The sequence below is a fragment of the Falco peregrinus genome, chromosome 11 (assembly GCF_023634155.1).
Source record: "Falco peregrinus isolate bFalPer1 chromosome 11, bFalPer1.pri, whole genome shotgun sequence".
Lineage (NCBI taxonomy): Eukaryota > Metazoa > Chordata > Aves > Falconiformes > Falconidae > Falco > Falco peregrinus.
The window spans coordinates 19987391-19994254 of NC_073731.1; positions in this window are offsets into that span (position 1 = coordinate 19987391).

Genomic DNA, 6864 nt, shown 5'->3' on the forward strand with positions numbered 1-6864 from the left:
GCAAACATGAGATGTCTGTTCCCAGTTTGAAGTTTGTTTGGCAGCACAAATGTTTAAGCAGATGAAATTTCTAAAAAAGAGAGAAGAAAGAGAGTCACATTTAAACGTGCCGAGGGAAAAATGTGTTGATGGTCTGATAACAATACTCTTCAGAAAATTAAGGAAGCGACATGATCTTAAGGTCATGTTTTGCAGTCTTCAAAATAAGACCACCACAATAACTAACTAAATAAATAAAAAGCCCAAACCCCCAAACAGAAAGAAGCTCCTCCAGCTGAATGCTGCAGTCTACAGGCAGTGACTTTCTGCTAAGAGTAGGAGCCTTCTGAAACAAGCTTCTGTGGTTGTTACTATTATTTTCCACCTTTGAGAACCAGGGCAGTATCATATTAATTGAAGTGCACTGCTCACAGTGTGTCTTATTAAATGATGTTAAGCTTTTCTAAAGAGATGTGTACAAATTTCTTATTACTATGATTTCAAGATTACTGATGTCTCCTGCCTTGTTTGTTCAGTAGTTAAAAAAAAACCACAACAAAAAAAGAAAAAACAAGAAAAACTCCCATGGATCAAAGGAAAACATTATTTAGAATCTGAAATGAGCTATCTATTTTACTCTGGCTCTTGCAGTTGAAAGGCAGATCTATAAGCCTGCCTAGGCATCTTCACATGCAAAACCCCAGTCATATTGAAAATTTACCAAAGGTCTTTATCAGAATAAATTTGCATTGCTCTGCAGATAGCATTAATAATTTGTTTCTTAGCCATCATTTCCAGGAAAGATCTGGTTTGCCATCAGTATTATGACATTTTTGTTTTCTGCTAATACCCAGGCTAGAGTCAGTCCTAACTTGACAGCAAAGTTGTGCCAAAGTCACTCCAGCCTCAGCAGATCGGTTCCACAGTTTATCACGTTGGGAAGCAGGGAAAATATTCAGGATGTCTGAATTGCTAATGTCGTTTGATTAGCTTTACATCCTGTGGGTACATCAGTAGCTGAGTCAGAGAGGCAGTGGCCATTACAGCAATGCAGGTGGCCCACTTGCTGTTTGATTTCAGCACGACACAACTGGTTTTGAGCACTGCAAAGTGCACCAGCAGCACTTTTAAAACACATTCCATGATGGCAAAGGACTGCATCTTTTTGTGACTGCAGTTGTGTGATGGATTTGGCACACATTTACAGAGGGATACTACTGGCGAACCACTCTTCGTCTGAAGCCCACTCCTCCCTCCCCAAGGGTTGTTATGGAGAGTTCATCTTCCCCTCCTGTAATTAGCAGTAAAAGAACGATTAGTGAACATATTGCAGCTTTCCAAGAAGTGACTCAGGAACTGTGACTTTAGTGACACTTGACTTAAAATGTGGGGGCAGGTCTGCACGTAGGTAGGATCTGCAGTTGCCAGCATAGAAACAAGAGTGTGTTGAAATAGGCAAAAATATGTGTTAAAAAGAAATATCATTAAATCAGTACTTGCACAAAATGAAGCTGTAGTAACTTATAGCAGAGAACAACGCAGCGTAGAAACTGTACACAAATGTATGTTTTTTAAAGTGTGAAAGAAATATGTTCTCATGCAGTTGTTTTAATCTCAACAACCAGATTCTCAGATATTTTGCTAACTCTCTTCTGTCTAAGAGGTGATCAATCTACCAGATTGTTCTGGTGGATTTTGGTGCAAGTATTTGTACCATCGTGAGGAATATTATAGCTATATAAAACGAAGGCAAAGAAAGACAGACTCACACTGGCTATGAAACATTTCTAGCTGTGTAATGGAGATAATAGTGACATCACTTTAACTTCCAATTCTGTGACGTAATCCAGCCTCTTGTGTGATTAAGGAAGGAATCATTTGATGTAAAGGGCGAGAAGTTACCACTCCTGGGAGCAGATACCAACTTGCACCAGTGGTACACAGTGAACATCCATGTAATTTGCTGTGATGTTGACAGTGATTATGCAGGCACCTGGGGAGACCTGTATACAATTGCTTACCTGCAACCCAGTTTAATATAGCCGATTTGCTAGAAGCCAGAGCCCTTTCCAATATATTGCAGATAATTTACAGAAAGACCTGAGGGATCTTTAGCTTATTTCTGCACAGCCACAAAAGGCAAGCTGCCATTTAACATCCTACACAGTAAACTCAGGCTGGAGCGGCTTTATTGGCTTCCCTGTAACTGTAATGGAGCTATGCTCCAGTTGTTCCTAAAGCTCCGATAATGCAGAGGTTTTAACACCTCGCTGCACTGCGGAACCAGTTGTGCCTATGTCCTGAGGAAGGATGCGAGCACACCAGGCTCTCACTGCTGCGAGACGCTCAGGCAAAGAGCCTCTTTACAGAGTGGCCCAGTCTCATTTTCACCGAGAATCAGAGGATTTCTTTGTAAACAGAACACAAAACACTACTAGTTTATTAATTTTAACTGGGCGAGTATTTGACTTCAGATTTAGTATTTGAAGAACCTGAGCATCACCTAATTTTTAAGAATAGTCATGCAAAAGTTTATCTAAGGTAGCAAGCTCAATCATTTTTATATGCCAGCATAGTCAACAAGAAGAGTTTCTGGGACTTCTGGAAGGACATGTAGAATTAGACTACAAAGATCAATAATTCTTTTTAGAAATAAAATTCTGCATATAAGGGTCAAAGTGACTGTCAAATTTTGTATGCTCAAGTGTTACGTAAGACTTGATTCTGCATGATTTATTGTAGTTTAGTATAATGAAATAGCCAGTAGTTAACAACACAGCATTTGAGCAGGAAGTATTTCCCCTATTCATCAGGAAACAAGTGAAAGTTTTTTTCAAAAATGCCTTATTTAACTATTTCCTCTGAAGTGTGGAGCTTAGAGCAGTGCTTAATAGCAAGACAGAGTTTCTAACTCTCCTCTCCTTCCCCTGAGAGCTTAGGTACCTAAAATGGAAAAGTACACAATTTCTCACTAAAGAATGACATTAACCAATATTTCCAGAACTTCTCTTTACAATATTTTTTCTACAAATCCGGTAAAACCCAACTTGTGGGACACTAAATTCACTGCAATTAAGTCTCATCTAATTAGACCTCCAGGCTTATCACCTCTTCTAAATGAGCAGGCGGAGCTACCTGTACTGCCTCCAGTGCCTCTGCACAAGTCCCCAGTACGGGATTTCGGCGTTCCAGCTGTCTGAATTCCCTTCCCAAAGGCCACGAATGACTCACCAGGGCATCTGACCCAAGTCCCAACCAATACAACTGCCAAGTTTCTCGTCCTGTTCTTCAGCAAGGCACAACAGATGCCTACAGCTCGATTCCATTACCGAAACACAGGCATGATGCATCCCCCTGCATGGCGCTTAGAACATCCTCTGGGGCTGGGACACAGAAGGTTCATCCACTGTGGGAGCAGCCAGTGCAGAACAGGGAAAAGAGGGGCATCTCAAGTGACACTAACTCATGTGTGTTTAGGCAAGTAAACTGAGCCCATAGCCTTTGCTGAGGATACAAGGGGAAAAAAAATAAACCTACAAAAAAGCAGAACAGTAACTCTTTATGTTAGGTAATAAAAAAAAAAAAAAAAGTAGGATCATGACAAAATAAAGTTTATATGCATTAATCTGGCCCGGTTTTCTTCCTCTTCTGAGAGCAGACTTTGAATTCACCCACACACATGGCTTCTCCAAATTCCAGTATTTCTCTCCATCTTCTCTGCAGACAGTTTCCCTTCCCCGTGGTTGGCATTTAGAAGAAGGATCTCACTGGTGTGAAAACACATTCCTGTGTTGTACTCTCCCATGAGAATACGTTCATGCCTTTGAATTCTCCATTAGCAAGTCTCCTTCTAATCACCTTCCTCAGGCAAGCAACGTCCTTGTCTCTGTGCTTTGCATCTGCCTGCCTGGAGTTCAGTTGTAACAAACTGGTTTACTCCCACTAGTAACCGTCCCTGGCCAAGAGGGCTTCATTTGATTCAGTGAACACTGGAATTTAATAGCCTTCAATAATTAGCCCAGGACCAGGTACAAGAAGCTTTGCTGAGATTTTCTCGATATTGGAGGCGAAGGACGACAGAAAAGGCAGTTCTCTCTCACATTAAAAAAAAGCTTGCAGTCTGACCGACAAATACATTGAGTCTCCAGTATCAGATCTTAATTGTTCACAGGCAGATTTCCCAAATTGTTAGCATGTTTCATGAAATAAATTAGTCTAATTATAAATGCCAAATACAGATTGTATTCTGTGCACATGTATATATATGTGATTACCCAGCTCCCTACTAAATGTCATTCACCCACTTTTAGAAACATTCATATTCAAAATCACTCAGATTTTTATAAGTGCCTCAGTGACAAGGGAACTTGTACTCTTATGTCAGGTGCCACTGACAATCCAAACTGCATCTGTCATTAGACTGTTTGGTAATCAGATGTGGTAATAGGCTCATCTTCTGAAATGTTTTCTATGTAGCCTACAAATCACATTGAAGTAGAGGAGCTTTGGTGCTGAGAAGGTTTCAAATAGATGTTTTTTTTTTCTCTAATCAAACATTTTTTCCCCCAAGATCTAAACTAAAGATAAATGCAAACCATAGTCCATCTGTGCATGCAGAACCTTTTGAAGCATTTGTTCTAGTCTTTATGTATTGCCTCTTCAAGTAATTAAGATAGATATGACCAAATGCAGTATGTTTAATACAAAAAAGCATTGGAATTTCCCCCACACACACACACAATTCTACGTCTTACATATGTTATACTCCCTGGCCAGGAAGACCTTTTTGTTCTGTGGGTACAAGTCTATCATCATGGCAACCTGCTCCACAGCTAGAGTTCCTACGTGCTGTGGTCGTAAAAATAACCAAGATTCCTGACAGAAGACACCCCACCAAAAACCAATTTCGCTTGCACTGAAGTCAACAGCACTTAGCAGCTATCTCGGTAGGAACAGAATCTCATCCTGAATTACGAAAAATGCCTGTCATCAAAATACACCACTTTCTTCGCATACAAAATGCAAGTGTAGAATCTCTTTTCTGAAAGCAAACACAGAACTACACTCAAAACACAGAGCAATGGTGTCAGCATGAGGCCAGAAAGATTTGGAAACTGTAGAAAATATTTCAAGTTCATTAAATACCCCTAGGATGCAAAATAGCACAGTACAAGCCATGAAAATAAATGTTGACACAAAGAAAGCTATTTCTATATAATGACTATTAATTGTGAAGTTCCTCTTGGGCAGCAAACGATAAGAAAAATAACACCAGGAAAAGAGTAATTGCTTTGATTCAACATCCTAGCATGTATGCCCAGATCATAAAAACCCCAAACGAAACCCCTGACCACGTGAACTCAACTACTTGAAAGAGGTCTTTATTATATTTTAGAATATTAGCCAGCTCAGTCCTTCTAAAGATTCACTTTACACTCCATAGTCTGTCATTTAACATATAGGTTGAATAGTCTTTACTAATTTCGATATTGACCTATTTAAATGGATTTATTGGCTCACTTGGGTTTTACTAATTAGGTACCACCTTTCAAATCAGGACAGCTGGAACTTTTTTTTCCACAATAGCCTTTAAAAAAGTCTTTTTCTTATTATATTACTGTTTTGCTTATGGTCTCACAAAATCTTAAGCGTTTTGTCTCTTTCAGGCTGTCCATCCTATTTTTTCAAACTTCTTAAGACTTGCAGTGACAAAATTCAATACCAACCAAAAAAGTTTACACTCACTGAAGTTCCCCAGAAAAGAAAACAGATATACCACAGCAGCCATGGAACTGAGACTTGTAAATTCTAAGTAATTCCCATGAAATAATGTGAATTTTAATATAATCTAGCTATTTTATGATGGTAATGTGGCGACCAATCTTAAAACACCAAAAATCAGAATATATACTGGAAAATTACAAATCCAGTCTAAAATCCAAGGGTTTGTTCCTGGTAAATTGCAGCTCCCAGTGTGAGAAAGTGTTCTTTACAGCTGTTGACACCAGCTTGCTAGAACAAGTCTCCTCTACTGAAAGTCAGTAATTATAACTAAAATAACTCAACTTGAGCATGTCAGGCTGCAGAGCAAAAGAAAACATTGCTGTTAGGTTTAGCTATGCTTGCACTGAATGCCTGACAACGTTACTCTGAAGGAGGAAATTGTTGTATTCTGTGTTCAAAAGAAACTGAAAACCAGCAACAGGAACAGGCATCAGATCAACCTACAGTGCCTCATCAGGTGACACACGTTGAAGTCCTGCCAGCCCTGCACTCTACCTGTTCTGCCATACGGCTTCACAGCACTGCGTGTTGTTCATCCTGGAATGATTTCTAAAACATACATATTCCAGACCCCACGTTTCTATACACTTAGTGAATGCATATCTTCAGGCCGTGTCATTTGTCCTCCCCTCTCTTCCTCCGCAAGCTGCCCGTGAGGAATGAAGGGGGTTGAAGTGGGAAGCAGGACAAATTGCAAAGCCTGAAGCACCTGGCTAACTCATTAGCACGGTCAGAGTTCTAGCCAGGTTTTGCTATTATTTTTTTTTTTAACGAATATTCTAGTGATTGTTCCTGAAAGAATGAAATACAGAAACACACACGTCAAAGAAAGGTGAAGAGGTTTAAAACAGTGTTTTGTCGCTTATAAAATTAACAGCCAGCCAAGGTACGTTTAAGGCAGCTGCTGGAAGGGAAAACCTTTCCAGCTATGTGCAAACAGACACCGGCGTGACTAAACAGAGACCAAGAATGACCTTACCGCGGAACATCAGGCTGGCGTGCATACTTCACTACACTTTACCACCAAGTTTGGGTCGGTTTCTGATCATCTCGGTCAGCGAACGGAGAAAAACGCCGAACCGTGACCTCTAGCGGAGGCGC